A 20,585-nucleotide genomic window follows, 5' to 3' on the forward strand; every position below is an offset into this window, starting at 1 on the left:
AATCTTGAACTAAGTCTGTGATGATTAATTCCCCAGGTGAATATTTTTAAGAATATTTTTACAAATATTTTTAAAAAATCCCCACACATATAAAAAATAGTGATCCAACATAGAAATACCACAGGAAAAAAGGTTTCATTGAAAAATAAGCTCTCTTTCCTTTGGTATATCTACCCCATAACCATCATAAAAAGCTAAAATTCCTTTGAACAGGGCAGTTTAGAAAAATTTTTGACTCAGAACTGAAGCACAATTAGAAGTGACTTTTCTTTATTTAAACATAAGCTCTTGTTTATTCCAGTGCATGTATTTTCTATCAGCTAACATGGTCACAGGACTCCAAGAACATTGAGTCCAACCAGCACCACCATGGCCACCACTAAACCGTGTTCCAAAGAGCCTTGTTTGCCCATCCTAAATACCTCCAGGGATGATGACTCCACCACTTCCCTGGGCAGCCTGTTCCAATATTTGACAACACTTTTGGTGAAGAAATTGAGACTTATTTATTTTAGCTTTACCACACAGTGATCCTGTCTGACAAAAGAAACTGTAACAACCCTGACATCAGTAGGACCCTACAGGTTTGCTCACTTCCAGCTACAGCTTTGCCTGCAGGACAGATTATTATCCACTGCTTTCTCACAGATATTTTTCACTCTGGGGAGATCATTGCTGTCCCACATCTATTAGCTTAGTCTCAAAAATAAACCACATTAGTATAAACAGTTTCAATAGTATTTTGCTAACATGTCCAAGGATATATATGTGGTGAGTAATGAGTCTTATTTCTGAATTAACCATCATAACGGTTGTGTCCTTAAGGAAAGAAAGAAAAATAGTAGATATTAATTTGCAGTATATTGCACCTTGAAAAATAACCAGGTTTGATCTCAAGAACTCATTAAGCTATACTGTAATAAAGTGCTGTAGTAAATTGCTTATTGATTCTCAGATACCAACCAATGAATGATTAGGCTGCTTTCTCAATGCCCTTTAGCCTGTCTTTTTTATTTTTATTTTTTTTAGTTTTTGGTTTTTTTTAATTTAGCTAGCAACTATGTGAAGTTATCTGATAGAACTTCTACCTTACAGGTTTTAGTTTCTAGGATTAATAAGTCTAAACATTATCTGAAAATCATTAATTATAAATAGAAATGACACTTTGGGGAAAAAATTATAAATCCCTCAAAAACAATACCAAACGCCTACAGATTTATTTTTTTAAACTTAATTAGCTAGCACTAATGTATCTATCATTGATCATTTATTCCAAACAGTTGCCAAAAAGATTGCTGATGGTTTATTAGGAATCTTTTCTTCTCAATCAGTCCCAAACACTTTCATTGGAGAAGGGATCTCAAAGTCTTACTGATCGCCCTCTTCCTGAACTTCAGTAATTCCCTGAAGTTTCAGGACACAGATTTCCTTTACAGATAATTGCAGACAGAATGCTCCAAGCCTCTGTGTCATTGTCTAGTGGAGTGCAGCCGCTTAAATTGGTTTGACTGTCCAGAGTGACAATTCCCCCAAATCTGTTTATCCCAACCCTAAGTGATCTGGAAGAAAAATGAAGAAAGAGAGTGCTGCTCTACTTTTCTGAGCTGCCTAATAAGTCTCCTTGTGACAAGGGTCAGCAAAACAGGCATTTTCTGGGAGATTTCTGTCCCAACAACAGGATTAGGCTTCTGTGCAAACATTCCTGTTGTCACCATGTACATTTAGAATAATGGTGTCAATTTAAAAATCCCACTTACGTATAAAAATTCCTGCTTGTTTTGTTGAAAGGAATATTTTACCTATTTCAGTATGTTTTTTCTGTGCTTTGTATTACTGTTTCTTAGTGTTTTATTTCTTATTCCTGAGGATACCCAAACCGATAGAGAGATTTTATTTCTTAATAAGAAAATGTGCATTTAAGTCACATTACAAACTTGTATCAAAAATAATATCTAAAACAATTGCTGCTCCTTTTTAAATAAATCTAATTTCTGTTGGTGTCCCCAGTGTTCTAGTTCTATAGGTCACCAGCAACATTTTGTCCTTTATCTCCTAGTAGACCTTTGAAAACTGTTGAATTATGCATTCTTTAGAAAATACCAGCTGGTATTTTTATGCCTGTTTAATATAATTTTTTTTTCTTTTCAAAGGAAATACTTAGGAGGGTTCTTCCCTTTAGAAGTAAATAAAGCCAGCATAGAGAAGCTGTTCTCTTGCAGCCTGTTACATAAAGGGACAGAAACTGGCAGAAATGCCACAGGTGGGCATTTGTTGCCTGGATCAGTATTATTCGAAATTAGTGGCAAGGAACTCTATTAATTCTGCATTTCTCTTTTAAATTCATAGTGACTGTAAACAAAATGAGGGTAATTGGATGTGCACCAGCCTTTGAGAATAAATTAAAATTGGAACCTTTCCTTGCTACTACTTCTTTCAGTACATACTGTGTGGTTATTGTTCTTAATTCCTATTAGATGAAGTGAGAATTATTTGTCTTCCTTTAAGTATTGGTAGTGCTCTGTATTAAAAATTCAGAACCATATAATTCTGTCAATACATGTTCGAGACACGAAATAGAAAGATACTTTCTGTGCAAATACTTTTCCACTCTGTTATCTTTTTGCTTTAATTCTGCTTCCCAATCTTCAACAATTGACGGTAGCTCTAGTGTTTCTCTTCCAAAACCATTACTGTAACTTTTTGCAAGCTACCTACTCTATCCATAGGTCAGTTCTGTGCTCTGTCTTGCCCAGACAGTATTTTTTATTTTAGCTTATTTCTCAAAAGCACTTCTCATCCATTTTACTTCATTTACATAGGTCAACAATATCTGTTATTTTATCATTTTCTGTATTACAGTACAAAGTGGGAAAACATGAGAACCTCTGTAATACTGATTTGTATTTAGATTGTTAATTGCTTATGAGCTTTTCCAGTTATAGAATTTTTACACAGGAATTGAGATTTACATATTCTGCACTCTACAGTAATAGTAACTAACCATAGTTATGACTGTTAGTACAGAACACCAAAGCAAATGGCTTATAATCATGTATTAATCTTCTTGAATGTGTTTTTTTTTCAACAGACTTAAGAATTTTTTCCATTGAGTTAAAATTACACCATATTTTGGGTAAAACAAGACCTACAATAAACTATTTCCTATATTCAGGTATTCTTTGAAGTTAAATTCCACAAGCAGAAAGGAATGCACATTAAATGGCTTACTGATACTTATATCTTTCTTCCGTAGGTCTTCTCCACCTAGGTGTTAGTCATTGAGTAACCTTCTTAGAAGAAACTTCCTTTTTATTTTGTGCATTAACAGCTAAGGTATATAATAAGAAATGGAGCTCTACTTCTACTGGAATTACTCTAGGCCAGAGAAATAGAGGGCTTTATTCAAATATAATTGAAGAATTATATACCAAGGGCTATAAAAATTATTCTTTCAGTTTGGTTCTTTTTAATAAATTACTGCAGAATAGCATATTTACTTATATTTATTTGTGTCTTAATTGGAAAGTACATCATTTAAAAATTTAAAAAGTAGTAACTCTAGAATATTTTACTGCAACATAAGTATTTTTTCTGAGAATTTATATAACTATGTATATTTATTCATATATAAATATGGTTATACGTCTATATGCTCCTCTGATTTTAAATTGAGCAACAAATACCATTTAATTCTGCAGATACCATTTTAGACAGTAAAGCTCCTGTCTCTCGCAGCTGACATTACACCATGTGTAAGAATCCATAATGAGTGTTGCTGTTTCTCTACTTTATTGTGTCTGCCCTATTTACATTATCTGGGACTTACTGTGAGGTCTCTGCATTTCACACTCCAGAGAGATAACTGTGGCATCTAGTCTGAAGTGATATGTTGTAAGCACCCTGAAGAAACAAAGTGTAATTACTACTTTAAAACACAGCTGCTTTTTGTTCCACTGGGAAAGAAATTATGTGAAAAAGTCTTGAGAAACTCAAAAGGAGTTTCAGTTTAATTTTAGCAAGTTTCCAGTTGCCCAAGATGTCCAAGATCCATGTGTGAATAGGCTATCCAAAGAGAAGAAAGCAGCATGAGAAGAGAACAACACAAGGTCAATTGGCAAACTATAATAATAAAAATTATAATTTAAAAAATTATAATAAATTATAATAATAAGACGTCCTAGGTATTTTATTTAATTGCAGTCAAGATTGGAAGTGGTCTGGAAAAGAAAATTAAAAAAAACCCCACCTATCAGAACCTTCTGTAAAAGAAAATAGCAAGTGGATTTTCTCACTCTTATGCCTGAAAAAAAACAGTATCCAGTAGAACAATTTGTTCTAGTATGGCAAGAGTGTGGTTTCTCAGGGCCCCCAGGGAACCTCTCTCAACTGAACAGATTTGCCCTGGCAAGAACACCCAAATCAATAACACTTGCTCAAATGGGAATTTGGAAATACATATTTTTATTAGGGATAGGACCTTGGGGGCAGGTGGGTTCTTTACTGGAATTTTGCCTCTTCTTGTTTCCTGTATGCTGAATTACAATGCCCAGACACTTTCCTGCCCACTCGTTCTCTCCCACATCTATTGACTCATAAATTGATGTTCCATTGGTTGTTCCTTTCAACACAAGTTGATTTGCATTATTGCACATGGTTACTTTACTCTGCTTTAGCTGAAAATTTTGACCAGTAATTAGAAAATCATATAGTAATTGGGAACAAAAAAGACGTACCAGGATCTCTCAAGTTCAAAAGTCAGATGCGTTTTTTCTGTTTGGCACCAAGTGAGCAGGAGAAAAAAATGAGATACAGCATCCTCTTCAACAGATTGAACCATAGAATGTCCTGAGTTGGAAAGGACATACAAGGATCATCAAAGTATGACTTGTGTGGAGTTAACTGACTCAAAACACAAGAATTAGGACCATGAGAGCTGCAGTCCTAGCAGTTGTCCATCCTTCACAGTTGAAAGTTCTGTCTGACTCCAGGGAAGAATTTGTTCCATGCAGCTCATGACAGAGCACTGCATAGGCTCTTCACCTGAAGGTAAAATCAAGCAGTTCTTCCTGTTCAGTAGCTTACAATACTCTTTCTTTTGTTCTTTCTAGTAATTATTTTGAGTTTTAAAAATGTTGACATTTATAAGCATCCTGTATGAGATCATTGTCTAAGGATCAGAGTCATCTTGCATTTACTGCTGTGGGTATGGTGGGAATACAAATTAATATCCCTGTCCTCCCACCTACAGTGGGACCTGAGCAATCAGCCAATAGAAGAGGAGTCACTGCTAAAAGCAGAAATAAAATACCAGTAAAATACAAAGAAATGCATGCCTTAAATGCCTTTATTCCTGCCTTTCACATGTTCCTGTGTGAAAATTCAATCTAGTTGTAGCTCAGTGCACAAACAAAAGTTTAAAGGGATGACAAAAAGAAGAACATGGTCCAGTTCTCATTTTCCTGTGCATGCAGAGATCTGAGAAGGACTGAGAGTCTTAGCCATAAATTCAGAGAACTAGTTGATGAAAAACTAAGATCACTAAGGGAACAAACGGGGACTTCAGCCTTATATTAAGGTAACTAGTATAAATGAATGAGGGAAATGTGTGGGGAGTTTCCACAAGACGAGAATGTTGCTGCTGGAGGAGCGATATGGAAAGAACTTTAAAAGAGATGTCAGGATGATACACTTATGTCAAGGCAGAAAAATTATCTTAGTAGAAGATTTTTAACAGAATGCAGGACATAATCACTAAAACTGGGAATGTAATAAATGCCCAGTGAGTGAGAATTGTAATATGAAGGTTATATGCAGAATGGAAGCTGCAGGCATAAGAGAAGAAATTGAGCATTAGCAACCAAAAAGCACTTCAGCCACAGAAAATACATGTTTTAATAGCTACAAACTCAGAAGGAAATAATCAAACCCCACCTGTTGCAGCACTTTATTCCTTTTGTCTTGCACCCTGATTTCCCATTGGGAAGACTTGCTATCAACATCAGCATGCTGCAGTCAGTTTTTGTGTGTGTGCCTGTGCCTGCAAATGTTGGTTCACAGAGAAAAGCTTCTTTGAAAAAGTTTCCAAAAACTAAAGGTTCAAACTCTAATTCAATAAGCGATCTTTCTTTTATGTTCAGCATTAATCCTTTCTTATGTCCTTTGCAATGGTTTGCAAAGCATCAGGATGGAAAGCCATAATCAACTGAGACATTTTTCCTAATGTTTTTTGCAAATATTACAAAGGACTTTTATAAGCCAGATTTTTGGCTGGTGAAATCAAAAGGACTTTTCTCCAATTTTTCTCATAGTGCTTTGTGAATTAACCAACTAGCCTTGTAAACATTGTAATTCATAGAAAAACGAACAGAAACAAATTTTTTGATATTTCTTTTTTTGCAGACCTATGGCAGATGTTAGACAAATCTCATTGGTATGGCAGTGCGTAATCATCTAACATTTTTCAGTTTTTCTAGTTAATAATTTCATGGTTCTACTATACATGATATTGTTCAGCTGAAATAGAATAAATGCCTTTCAAAACACTCTTGAACAAAGGTGACAATAAATGCAATTTCTAATCTTAGAAATATCTTGGAACACCTCAACTTCTTTCTTTTGCAAGGATTAGCAGGAAGACATTTTTTGTCTTCTTTCAATAGCACTCTTCGCCTTGCCTTTAGCTCTGTGATCTAGAAAATGAAATGTAAGCTCCACTTTCAGAAGTTAACTATTTGTTCTCATCCCAGCCAAATACATCCTTACCACAGGCATTTAGAACCACTTTGTTTTCAGAGATGTGTTCTCAGCTGCATCAGGAAATAGAACCAGGTTTACAAAGGAAAGGGCTGTTCTTTAAGCAGTTTGATGCTGTGACGGGAATTGGTGTGAAGGAAGAGAGAACTAGGTAGGGATCCTCAGCCAGGGAGCTGGAGACTGCCATTGAATCATAGACTTATTTTTACTAAGTGGAAGAAATGATGATTTTTTTTACTTTGTAAATTATTTAAATGTTATTTCAAAAGCGTGCAAATGTATCTTCGTATATTATTTTTAATAACCCTTAAACTGCACATGAAATTTTTGTCAGTTAAGTTCTTATAGTCACCAATAAAAAAGACTTTTTTACTTTAAAGTAACTTCTTTAATTATGACTTTTGGAACTCTTGAAAAATTTATGGTATATGACCAGTGCCAACCAGATCATTAATTCTTAAACCTATCTGAGATTAATTAGTCTCCGACTGCAACTGTAGTCAAGATGGATGAGAAGATTGAGTAGAAGTTGTGCATTTTGTAGCAAATTGCACAGTGGTGCTTATGGAGGATGGAATTGACAAGAATGTATTTGTTACTTCTAGCCAGTCTGATCTCAAATCTGTCACATTTACTCAGCCATAAAATTTATCATGCACACAGAGTAGGTACTTTTAATTAACTCTGTTCTTGTTAAGACTGTCATCTGTTGTGTGCTTACAAGTGGTTTTCAAGATGGAACTGCACAAGCAGTTGCAAAAGCTACAAGAGTAGCTGCATCAATCTTAAGGAAACCAGAACAATTTTGAAATAAAACATTGCTCTTACTACGTTGAGAGTAGGATGTACTGTGTCTAACTACATGAAGTAATTTATAATAACTCAATTGTGTACAAAGAAAATATAAATTTAAACATAATGTTTTAAGGTTAGTTGATGAAGAGCAAGGACTGTGATACTCTTTTCTGCTATTTCTTCTCTATACTATTTTTAATGAAGTATTTAATGAATGGTGCAAATTTTGATTTCTTTAAATATCTCTGCAAAAGAGAAAAATATCTTTATTACTTTGTTGTGCCCCTTTTCTGTCTTGTTTAAAAATGTGATTTTTATAGAAGGAGGATACAGATCACTAGTGGAATGTAGAGAACTTTACTACAAAATTGGCTGCTTAGCAACTGAAAACTGTCAATGTTTCAGAATGGTGTGGTGCCTTCTGTACAAAGGCGGTGTCACGTCATTATCACACAAATCAAGATGAGCTTTATTCAAACCAAAATTTGCAGAAAACTGTTAGCAATTTAAGTATGGAATATAAAATTTAAGCTCCAGAGAAATCCTGCAGAATTCTGTGGAAAGTTTGCTGTTGACAGCAGTCTTGGAAATGCCCTTTTCCTGCCTGACCTAGGGCACAGCTGACTCACTGACTAGTTCAGCAGAACTGAAAAGTGTGTGCTGGTTTTGTTTCACCATTTTGTGACAGTTCTCTCTAAATTAGTATGAAGCATTTTAAAAACACATTACAGTGACAGCCTAGAGCGCTGCAGGTTAATTATTTCCGCTCAGAATAATTGGGTAATAGTGTGAACACTATGAAGGTATAATCCTCAAATTATTCATTAAAAGTATCTCTGTCTGGTTTTTAACTTTCCTAATGAGTATGAAAAAATTGTTCTCTAGAAACTACTGGTGTGCTTGTTAAGAGGTAACACACTCCACACACAGGATTTGGAGGAGACACTGACACTTGCCCCCCAGCAGCTGGTACCAGACACATGGATGTGACCTGTGGTCCCTCTCCAGCTGCTGTCACTGAGCCCCTCCCTCACACTGGAGCAGGGAGGTGGTTTTCAGGACATGCACCCAGCACCGTGGCTGGGACCCTCACCTGCTCCAGTGGATGGCACAGAGACCTCACTGGCTCCAGTGGGTGACACCAGAGGTCAGGGGCGCTTACAGTCCTGGTTTTACTCCAGCTGCTGGTCCTCTGGCAAATGTACACATGTCTGAGTCAAGCATTGTACCTGTTCACATACCCCATACAGGTTAGAGAAGAAGCTAAATTTGGAGGTAGTAAGTATTTGAAAGGTCTCTCCATGTTTTTCATATCTCTCTATTTACTTATTCAAATTCTAACTCCTCTTTAGCATTTTTGCTCTTTGCTCCCTCTCCTTTCCCTTCTTTTTCACTACAGCTGATCTCATATCACCCATTTGATTTCTGTAACTCATTTTTGATAGACTAATCTTTTTGTTTTCAGTTGCTCTTTCTAGTTTTCTTAGCACAGTATTTTTCTCTCTTTGCTTTCATATTCCAAAACACAGGCACTGCATGCAACTGGTTTTCAGTCTTGTATTAGAACTGATCTTTCTTTTCAGTTGAAGTGTAAATAACTTTGCCTCCACTTCAAAACTCAGTGAATCTCCTCTAAACCAAGTAAACTCAGTCTAGTAATTAACAGGTTTTCTATGAGTTCATGCTGCCATTCCTGGCACTCTGAGTGCTTGTAGGATCTCTCACCATCCCCACTGCGCCTGTCACTGGTGCCAGCCCTTCAAGCTCTTCACTGACCAGGGTCACCACCACTGAGGTGTCCAGACAACTCTGCCTAGTGCCAGGGCCCATTTCACTCCTACTCCAGGGTCCCTTTTCTTCACTCTCTGTATCCATAAGCCATCTGCAAGATCTTTTCTTCCTCAGCATCACTTGCTGTTTCTGTGGCACCAAATTGCTTGTGAATAGACATAACCAGAAAGACTTTTCCTCAACTGAGTGTCCTTCCTGAATGTGAAATAAAGTATTCTTGAGCCATGTTTTCTTTGCCCCAGAGCTTGTATTTGCTGCATGTTTCTTTGAGAGAAGCTGTTACATTCCATTAAAGCTCAAGTTAGAAAAAAAATTAGTTCTTTTACCTCTTTTGATTCCTACTTGCAGACTTGGTTTAAGTCCGTTAGAAAATGTTGCATACAAAAGTTGTTAACTGCAGTTCAGGATTTCAGGATTTTTATTTTAATTCTAAAGTCACTTTGAGCAATACCTTCATTAAGAAAAATATATAAATATTTTATTGCTCAGGATATTAGAAAAGCCTGACTTAAAATTGATGTATGGAACAAATTTTTTATCCTTTTTAATTATTATTACTTCTCTGCACCAACTACTACTCTCTTCCTCAAGTATTACTTTTCTTTGAACTGATCTCTCATCTGACTTAAAAATCTCATCTTCCTAATCTGTCTCTTTTCTAGATCCCCAGAAGATAAGTAACTTTTTGATATAAGTTTTTCTGTGTTTCTGTTTTTTTCTGGTTTTCCTATAATCATATGGTCCACTTCAAGTGAGGATTTTCTAAAGAAAGTGACTTGTATAAATGTGTTTTCTGTCATAGGGGACCAGCTCGGATAGTGTATGTGCAAGTGTTTTAAGAGGTATTAAATGAATGAAGTTGTCATGACATACTGGTACATTTCCAAGTTTTGTGCTGAAGAAACTGCAGTTTTCAGTGTTTATGCTCCTGGAGATGTTTATAACAGTTTTAGGTGACGTTTTCACTGAGCATGTGCATAGAAACTGTTCATAACATAAACAGTTTTTCAGGTTGTAAAGCTGCATGTGTATCATGGGAAGGCATGGTCTGAATAACAGAGCTGCATTTGGGAAATTTAACGAAGACTGTAAGGGCAAAAGTATGGCTGTTTCTCTGCTTTATAATTTTTATACTTTGGTGCTCATCTACACTATTTCCTCTCTCTAGTTATACTTATTCCTCTCTTCTTTCATTGTTTTTCATTTGACAGTCCCATAAAAAAATACCCAGCTGTAGTTACTGGTTTTGACAAGATCACTGGTTATTTGCCCTTCATTTTCAATCCAGGTTCAAGTCCTGTTGGCCTCCAGAATTCCCAGTAGAGAGATGTGACTACCAGATCCTAATCTCATCTGCCATTGTAAGACTAATTTAAAACAGCATGTACAAGGGAATTTGAAGTGGAGAGAAATCTGACTCTTCAATTAGTATTTCAAGGCAATCCCTAAAATGCTGCCATCCATTTTTTTTAACTCAATATCTTCGTGGCTGATCTGATGTGGCCTATAGGTATAGAAGCTGATAGGTATATTTCGCTATGAAAAACAGAAAGTTAGGGGCAGTAGAGGAAAAATCATTAAAATATATATGTACAGACAAATGAGATTTTCAAGAATGCTTTCCTGCCTTGGCAAAAAAGGTTGATGATCTGTCAAGTTGCCTACTGATAACTCACACAGTTCTTTGGCAGATGTTTCCAAAGAACTGAGGCTGAGACTTATAAATATTTATGTTGTACATAATTTTATTCCATTCCCAAACTTACTACACAGAAGGCACATGTGCTTTGATTTGGCTCTCTTCCACAAGTCCTGAACTGTGAATATGAAATCTGCCCATCACTTTATGTCTCTTGCTTCTCCATCTGTGATGAACCATTAACAGTTTAGTGGAGCTGCCAGCCCTTAAGGCCCTCAGAGAAATTCCATCATACACTTGAATTTGAGTGTAAATCATCATGTCAAGAAAATACTTCATGCATTTCCCTTTTGGTTTTCAGAATCTTTGTCACATTCCTACCAAAATTGTAGATTTAAGAAAACGACTTGTCCAGCCTGGTTTTCAGGTCTTATGCTAAACTTCTTTCAAAAAAGTCATAATCAGAACTCATGCAACATATAAATTTGCCCCATTTTTATTGGAAGAGTTAAAATCCTGTAGGTGAACAAAATCCAAATTTCATCACTACTGCGAGCAAGCTTAGTTACACTGTCAAGGTACTGGATGTGGCCAGTGGATTGTAAATACTGCTGACTAAAAGGTGGAGTAAAACTTAAACAGTGGGAATTAGTCTGGTGACTTTGCCAAATAAAGGAGGAAGACTTTAATAAGGGAAACAAGCAAGCAGGAATAAAAATATATAGAGAGAAAAAGAGCGGAGGGAAAAAAGATAGTTTTACATTTTTTTCCCCTTCATCAACAGTGAAGAAGGAATTTGTTGGAAGAATTATTCCTAGTTTTTGAAATAGGAACATCTTTTTAAATTGAATGATTATCAGCTCCAAAAATTCTTTTAAGGACTCAGAGGACTGTGCCTTGAACATTGATATTTATCACCTAAATCCCCTTAAAGAAAGGCAGCAATGAGGCAGGAGGCAAGGCAGGAGAGTGTTTCTTTGAACAGAGAGCACTTCATGTAGGCAGGAAAGGTGGGCAGGAGCAGCAACAGCACAGTCTGTCTCGTGCACTTAGTGGGGATGCACAACAGACTGATTTATCTACTACACCAGCAAAACGTGACCTACCAGCCCTTGCTTTCATGTTGACTACAAAGAATTCTCAAATAAACAGATCAGACTTAGAAAGGTAAATATTTTGCCTCTGAAAACTTGTTGTCTAGACAGTCTTTTCTGGGGTAGTCTCATCTGTCTCTGTAACAACAGGGCAATATATATTATGTACTGTCATTCTAAAGCAGGATCATATATCTGAAAGAAGGTTACATAGAGTTAGGATAGTCTAGGTGTAGATGGTATATGATTAGGAATATACAGTCATTTATAAATCACTAATAACATAGTTTATAAAAATGTCTATATTTTTGTATTTTTATATAACCAACAGTGTCAACACTGTGATAAAGGAGTGACTCAGTCACCTGCATAAGAATAATTGGATGCTTTGGGCAAAATATGATTTTTTAAAGTAGCATTTCAGGAAACAGCTGTACCAGCCATATGGATGCATGGTACTCTCCATTTAACTTTTATTAATAAGTTACAGTTCTCTAGTTTCAGTATCTGTAAATGAGAGATTTAAACCACTGGTGCAACTAAGAGTTGCAGCTGCAGATACAAATCATGCCAAGCAGCAGTGACTCCTGCAGGATGTCAGGTGTGCCCAGTGTCTGTAGGCAACACAGCTATCAGGACAGTGGCACCCAGATAGGAGAATATGTAAGCCATGCTCCACTTACTGAACAGTTTGGGAAATGTAAGCACCTCTTGGGACAATTGCCCAAAATTCCAGGTGGTGTCATAGAGAGATGAGTTCTAGGACACTCCCACAGTGAATTCTGGGAGAAAATGTGTCTCACAGTTTAATTTCATTGCAGGAGCACAAATTAATAAATCCAAGAGCAAACAGCACCAGTTAACTAACCTGAATTTGAAGAACCTTCACACTAACCCCAGAGGATTTTGTGCCTGACTGGGTTAGGGATAGCAGCTATGAAATTTCTAGTCAACCCATTATTAAAAAAAAACAAACCACAAGTTTGGAAAATTCAGCTTCTTCTGAATGTCTGTTTATAGGCTAAGAAATACTGTTATTCTAGTCCAGAAGTTTGAAGAAAGCAGCATCAGTCCATCATTATCAGTGTGTTGATGCTTCATAGCTCTTTTCATGAACAGCTATTTTAAAGACTGGGAGTAAGATATGTCTCCTATTGTATAATAATTTTAATCTGTCTTAGAGTAATTAACTTCTTAATGACCACAATCTTTTCCTTAATGAGTTTCACACAGGAAATAGGAACAGAATTCACAGAAATAATTACAATATTTAAATTTAATTAACACTTCAAGTGTTTTTACATCTGTTAAACACAGACCGAGCAGCACAGGCCCAGTGTTCAACATGTTTATTCTGTATTAAGTAGCTTTTTACTTATGAAAAACCATATTGAAAGTTGTAGTACTGATCAGGAGATCATAACAGTGGACTGCAATAGCTGCAGAATAAACTGACTGCAGCCACTAAGAGTGAAAAGCTTCCGTGACACTTTCTCTTACTGTGAGAATATAAACCAGTCCCTTCACCTCTGCCCTGATTTTAGTCTCAGAATGCTAAACTAGCTGCCAGAAATGAGTACAGAAATCATCCTCCTAACTTAGTTACTCCTCTGATATTACCTTCTCCCACATATATAATTTTGGGTTTGACCTTGATCATAGCTCTGCAAAGCCTAGATGGTTTACCTTGCATTTCACAAGCTTTTTTACGAGCCTAAAGGTAGAAAAATTGCCCACTTACTCGAGGCTTTGAGCTGCAAAGTGTTTGGAAATAATGCATCCCTTTAGGTTTTCTAAAGCTTGGTATACATCTTTAGTAATTACATAGGTGTGGACCTATGGAATTATGTAAGTAATATGTGGATAGTAAATATTTGCAAACCTTAATTGAAAGGAATAAAATAGAAGTAGATGTCTGTGCTAGAAAAATTCTTCATAAAGAAAAAAATTTAAGATAAATTTCCTGTGTTCAGATACGTGCAGTGCAGATATAGTGTGATACTGCAGACACTGCCAGCTGAGACAACAAGCTACCCATTTAAAGAATCAGGCTGTGTATTCAAACTAAAATTAGGGATTTTGAGATCCCATCAGATCCCAGACTGCCTTTTATTTCATGCATTTATCTGCACAGTGTTTCTGAGTTGAGCTGATGGCTAGGTGCTACAGATAAAAAGTGTATTCATTCTTATTATTTGTATTAAGAGGTATAGACATTTCCTGAGATAGTCACTTAGGTCCACCTAAGCTTGTGCTGAAATGATTGTTTTGTCCATTCACCAGAGCTGCCACTATCTCTGGATTTTTTCAGGCTGTGGTTGAGTTGTTCCTGTTTTTCCCCATTTCTTTTTCATTTCCTTAAATGATCTGCTAATAGAAAAACTGAGAAATATTTTTTCTTTTATTTACAATGTTTAATATCCTTAAAGCCCTCTTGCTTTCTTCTTCTGTTCCCAAATACAAGCACATACTTTTCTCAAATTGGTTTGGCAGGAGAAAGGAAACAATTCTATATCATGTCACTAACACCAGGATTCAGCACAAGTGCCATAGAGGGGATAACCCAAAATTATCCAAGTGCCTGTGCCCTTAGCACCGACCTGTCAGTTGTGTCTTTCATTTCTTGCCCTATCTGTTTTACGCCCTTGCTCTTGTAGCAAGAGCCATCATAGAGCAGTGTTTGTGTTTCTGTGCATGCAGCTGAGATGCAAAGTGCAGGAGTTGCATAATGTCCAAACCAAGATCTGCCTTTCCCAGGAACATAAATCAGTTATTCATCTGTTTTATAGGTGTTAAGTCTGCCATTTGCAGCCAACATCCATCCAGGCAATGCTTGCTTATATGACCCATTCTGGATAAAATGGTTGGTTAGACCTCAGAGGAAGTTACTCCAACAATTTCCTTTGCGGTAAATAAGGGTAATGCTATTCATCTGCTTTATGGCACATGAACATTGACTATTCAGCGTTATCAGTATTTCAAATGAAAGTATAAATCATACTTATTAATATATGTAGAATGCCAAGTATTAAAGAGAGACTGGCTACACATCATTTTAATATCCAGAAAAGGCAAAAGTACCAGGTTGGTTATCACAATTGCAAAATCCATTATATGGGAAAGCTCAGCCATGAAACTAGAAGTCTGCCAGAAAGGACAACAAAAGATCTCTTTGGGATTTTATTTGGTTTTGATTTTGTTTTCCATCTTAAAATTCAAAATGTAATAGACTTAAAAGTCTTTGAAATATTTGGCATTAAAATTTTTACAAACTTTCTTTTACCTTCTGTTGTTTCAATTAAATAATCTGATACTTCTCTGTTAGATGGTTTAAGATGGCTTATAAGAATATTACAAGAGATGTACACAGACCAAAAACATCCCCTTTATTGGAAAGATACTGGAAAGATACAAAGATGAAACAATTTTGTTGTCCTCTTCAAAAATTCTGGTTGCCCTTTGCAATTCACAATGGCTGTCATCTGTTTAGCCTTTTCCCATCAGTGTTCTGCTATAATGACAGCAGCATGTGCAGAAATTGTTCTCAAGTCTATGTTAACAGTCCTGATAATATATTTTTTAGGTTTCCTCTACGCTCAGAACAGTACCAAACGCAGCATTAAAGAGCGACTTATGAAGCTCTTGCCCTGCTCGGCTGCCAAAACGACATCTCCTGTTACTCAAAGCAAGTTTTATTTTTCATTTGATTTTTTTTATTTTATTTTTTTATTTTTTTTTTAGGTTTGCATGCATCAAAAATTATACTTTCATTAACTGCTCATTTGAGAGGCAAGATATCTGCTGAAGTAATCATATGCTCTATGGAGGTTTGAAATCAAGTGATGAACAGATTTTTGGGCTGGTAACAGATTTGTCTGTACAGAGTAGGATGGCAAGATACCAGTGCCAGGGTCTGCCACACAGGAGCTGCTGGGTTGGCACTTATCATCTTCAAGTGAGTTGAGAAGTGATTCACTGGTTAAATTTAATACTTGCTCTCCATATATTTAAAAACTGGTAACTTTTTTGTGCATATTTATGCATGTGTCTCTGTGTGCTTGCTATCCAGTATGCAGGGTAGTACCAGCAGTACTTGTCTGAGAGGAAAGGTTTCGCCCTGAAGGTTTTGAATATATAACATCAAACTGTTTAGAGAACAGGACTTAAAGTTGGTGTCTGAGAGACAAATAATAATGAAATAGAAAAAAAAGTGTGTCAATATGGAAGTAAAGGAAAAGCACACTGACACTACCCTTAATGTCTTGATATGCTGTGAGGAAATAAAATCTCTCTAGGGTAGGTAACAGATAAAAACAGGTGGACAGACGGAGTGAGAGAGAGATATCAATACGTATATACATATATGCACCTATAGAGAGATTAATTATGGTAATAACACTAATGTCTTCCTATATAAATTGGCTACTGTAGCTGATTTTGCAATATGTCTGTGGACCCAATTCAGTCTAGATTAATTTGACTTAATTCTAGGCACTAATATGAGCATCTAAATTTAGAAGCTGGATGGCCCATGTGCTTCCTGTATGCTCTTCTCATAAAGCATATCAATCAATCTAAGGTAAAAAACACCTCCAAGAGCAGTTCCCCATGTCTAGTGAGTTCAGAACAACCCAAGGTGATCTGGCTATGGACACAGGCCCCTATTAAGTGCCAAGGCTTTAGGGGTATGGATCTAGGGTTTCTTTTTGATATTCCACTTCACTGTCTTTCATATGCTCCTCTACAGAGAAAACTGTGTTACTTGCTTTCCTTTCTAAGTATTTGAAATCTCAAAGATGAGGACTAAATTTCTGGATGCAGTCATTTTTTTTTTTTCATGGGGGTTTCAGCTGATGTGTTTTAACTGAAAATAGGATAGCTTAAAAAGGACAATTACTGTCATGGCACCTGATAGTAATTCTTCATGTAGAAGCTGCATTCAGCTATTGCTGAATAATATAGCCTTAGACTATGAAAGGAATCACAGGATTTTTTGAGTTGAAAGAGAGACTTTTAAAGCTATCTAGTCCAATCCCCCTGCACTAGACCAGGCTGCTCAAAGTCCCATCTGACCTGGCCTTGAACACTTCCAGGGATGTGGCATAGAGTAAATAAAAAAGATAGAATAGAATTAATAGGAGGTTTGATCTGTTTGTTTGAAGTTGGTTGGAAGCAACACATCCTTATTCCTTGCAGATTTCTATTCAAGCTCTTCATCTGCACAGGTAATAAAAAATAGTAAGAGTCAGTCTCAATAACCTTGACCATATACAACTTGTATTTTCTTGCTGAAAGTGTTTTATAAACCTGAAGAGATGTTGACATAAAACTTGTGTTAAGTATTTCCTATTTGAGAACCAAGAGGTAAAAAAAGGTTCATTCACCAATTTTCTCTGTACTCTCCTCAATGAAGTGCTGTATTAAGAATGTAGACATGCATTGTTATTATCCCATTTGGACATCATGTTTTATTTGATTTCTGCTAGCATGAAAAAAGCCATATTATAGTGTCCTAGGAAGGAAACCAGCACTACATGCAAGAACCAGAATGACATACAGAAACAATCACAGAATGTGAATTTCTTAGAAATTATCAGCGAAATATTTTACAACAAGTAACTTGTTGAAATTTACATAGTCTGAATTTGCACTACTGCACTTCACTTCTATCAATATGTACAGACAAAGGTTATCTGAAGAAGTAAAAACTTATTTCAGTATTCCAATTGAAAATATTTCAGTGTTCCTATTCAACAAAGCATGTAAAAGAATACTTTTCTTATTAAGATGCTTTAGTCTAGTAAGTCTACACTTAAAACCATCATTCCTTACGTAAATGCATGTTCTAGAGATAGGGTTAGACTCAAGAATGGTTTTGGAAGAGAAAAGCACGTGTGCATGCAGTTATTAAATAGATAGGGAGGCTATAATTGGATTTTTTATAGGGAAATGCATGTGCACAGTTTTTACAAATGTGAGCTGATCCCTAACTTTGGACATGCTTCCGTTATTTCAAGAGTATGTCTGCTTTTTGCATTGCTTTTGCCATTTTGTTCTTTAATGAGCAATGAAAGTTTCAAAGCCTAACTCCTATGGCAAAATCATTGAAAAAGCTTTACTATTTAGCTGTAAGAAAGCTACTAATGAAATCAGTGAGAATATTGTGTTTAGTGTATTAATGAGGGAATGTGAACTTGTTTATAGTTTTCAGTTGACATTTCTCTGAAAAAAAAAGAACTCTTTCTTAGGCTGAAGAAACCAAAGAACTGAAAAAAATAATGCCATAGAAATCATTAATATTTAGAAATAGATACATTTTCACACATTTTCGCATCCATATTTTATAGATCTTTTTTCCAACCTGGATAGTGGTAGATAGAAGTGTGAAGAAAAAAACTTAAAAACCTGGAAGTGACTCATGAATGTTGTAGCATTTTAATCAGCAGAGTTGGCACATTTTAAAGAAATTTATGGTGATCTTTATTATTTATTAGATACTACAGAAGTCAAGTGTGAAGAGTGTTATACCAAACCTTTTCATTAACAGAAAGACATCATCACCTCATTGCAACCTTCTACACTCTCACTGACACATTTAAATACAATTAAAGTGTTTATTGCTAAGGATATATGAAATATTGTGCTCAGAATCACATTGTCTGGTCTTTATCTCAAGCCTAACATTTATTATGTATATTCACTTTAGCTTCCAGAAAAGCTTGCAGATGTCTCTCTAGGTAGCCAGATGTTTTACAAATGGGTACTCGGAGAACTCATTTCCAGTTAAGTCCTTTTCTGTCTAAACAAAGGCGCATTTAAATCCCATATAGATATTTGAATATAAAGTACAAGTAAGCTTTCAACAATATTTATTCTCAGGTTGATTATTTTGCCAGTTTAGTATAAGTACCTAGTGTTTACTTGCAGTTGACAAAAAAAAAATTGGCTTTATATTAACAGCATTACATTTTTATAGTCTTTAGTGACTATATAAAGAATATAAAAGATTAATCCCCTAAAACGCGATGTAAAAGCTTTAGAATCTGGCAAAATAAACTCTAGATGTTCTCATGCAGCATTAAAATGAGGCTCAAGAATTCAGTTTCACCTTCCATAGATGAGGAAGACAGCTTCTTAACTCTAAAACTATTTTATTCCTATTTCATCTATAAAGTCAGGATTTTCAATGCTTCCTTTTTGCACCTCAGGGTGTCTTTTTATAGAAAAGAGCTGAGATTTTCTTACAGTCTTGTGAGTTCAGATACTGACCCTTTAAAACTTCTATCAAACATCCTAAGGTCAATGTAAAGTTAGTTGAAGGTTTTGTCATGGCATTTAGACTAGAAGTTTCACAAAGATGGTAGTGGTCTATGGGTTGTATGAAATAATGTATTAAAAAAAAATCATAGAATCACATTACAGTTTGTCCATAAGCGAATACACAGCAGACATTCTGAGATAAAAGTGGAGGTAAAACTGAAATCGTCTGGATGACACTGCTTGATAGTGTCATCTTCCTGGGATTAGTGCCAACAGCAACATATCTTTTACAGGAACAAAGCACAAGGCCTTAAATTTTGTGAAGATTTATCCAAATAGTTTATATATTATGACTATATCTTTTTAAATGTTGCTCATTTTTTGTTTAGTGGGAATGTATCTTTTTATGCCAAGTTTCTCACAAGCAGCTGAAAGTTATCACAGCTTTGTAGCAGAAAAAAGTCTGTGAAACTGTAAGCAGAATATTGTTTTAGTGGAGCATTCTAATAGTTTGCTCTTATAAATATATAAAATTTTAAGAATGCAGAGTGCCCCATTCTGATGAAATAAAATATATATCTTCGGTATAGTAGAAGTGAAAATTAGGCATGTTCTCTTGTGACATTCCTATAGTTGGTATAACTCTTAAATCAAAATAAGGCAGTGATTTAATCACATTTCTCTGGAGTACTACATATGTTATGTTTAATGCTTGCAGTACTTAAAAATGGATAAACACGTTCACAATTTTGATCAGATGAATGACCTGCATCCTATATATAAATACACATTGGAAGTTTCTTTAGCTATTTTATTGAACTTTCACATTTAAAATTCTATGCATGTAAGACAAGGCACTTAATGTGTTACATCCATATGTTATCCTGAGTTCCAGAAGGTATATAATGTTGGCCTGTTAGTGATTAACAGTGATGGCTCTTAAAATTCTACCTGGTAAAAAGTGCATTGCTATCTCGCATTGTTTCATAGCTGCACTTAACTGTAAGCCTTGAATATATATGTATATCAGCCTTCTTATTCACCTAAAGAAGAGGTCACTAAAATCATCATGTTCCCCACTTACACTGCTTACCATCGATAAGGTTTGCCCTGAAGGGTTAGTTATATCATATTCAAAGTAGGATGTGCTGCTGGATGTGCTACATCAATCTCACATACTTTCCAAAGGACAACTCCAAAATAACAGGAAAACACTAAAAATCCCAGTGAATTCACATCCATTAACTAAACTA

The 20,585-nt window shown here is 35.7% G+C and overlaps 1 protein-coding gene across 8 annotated transcripts in view; it reads left to right on the forward strand.

The window, feature by feature from the left end:
- The window catches only part of KCNIP4 (potassium voltage-gated channel interacting protein 4), a 403,843-nt gene that overhangs the window by 335,262 nt on the left and 47,996 nt on the right, over nt 1-20,585 (forward strand). The window contains exon 1 of one of the 8 annotated variants that reach the window (XM_071556711.1): nt 15,941-16,027. The exons of the other annotated variants lie outside the window; for them this stretch is intronic. The gene's annotated coding sequence lies outside the window, so the exon portion shown is untranslated. Of the gene's footprint in view, nt 1-15,940; nt 16,028-20,585 lie in introns of those variants that run through there. 8 annotated transcript variants of the gene reach the window in all.

This window comes from Pithys albifrons, chromosome 5, assembly GCF_047495875.1.
Source record: "Pithys albifrons albifrons isolate INPA30051 chromosome 5, PitAlb_v1, whole genome shotgun sequence".
In the NCBI taxonomy this organism is placed as follows: domain Eukaryota; kingdom Metazoa; phylum Chordata; class Aves; order Passeriformes; family Thamnophilidae; genus Pithys; species Pithys albifrons.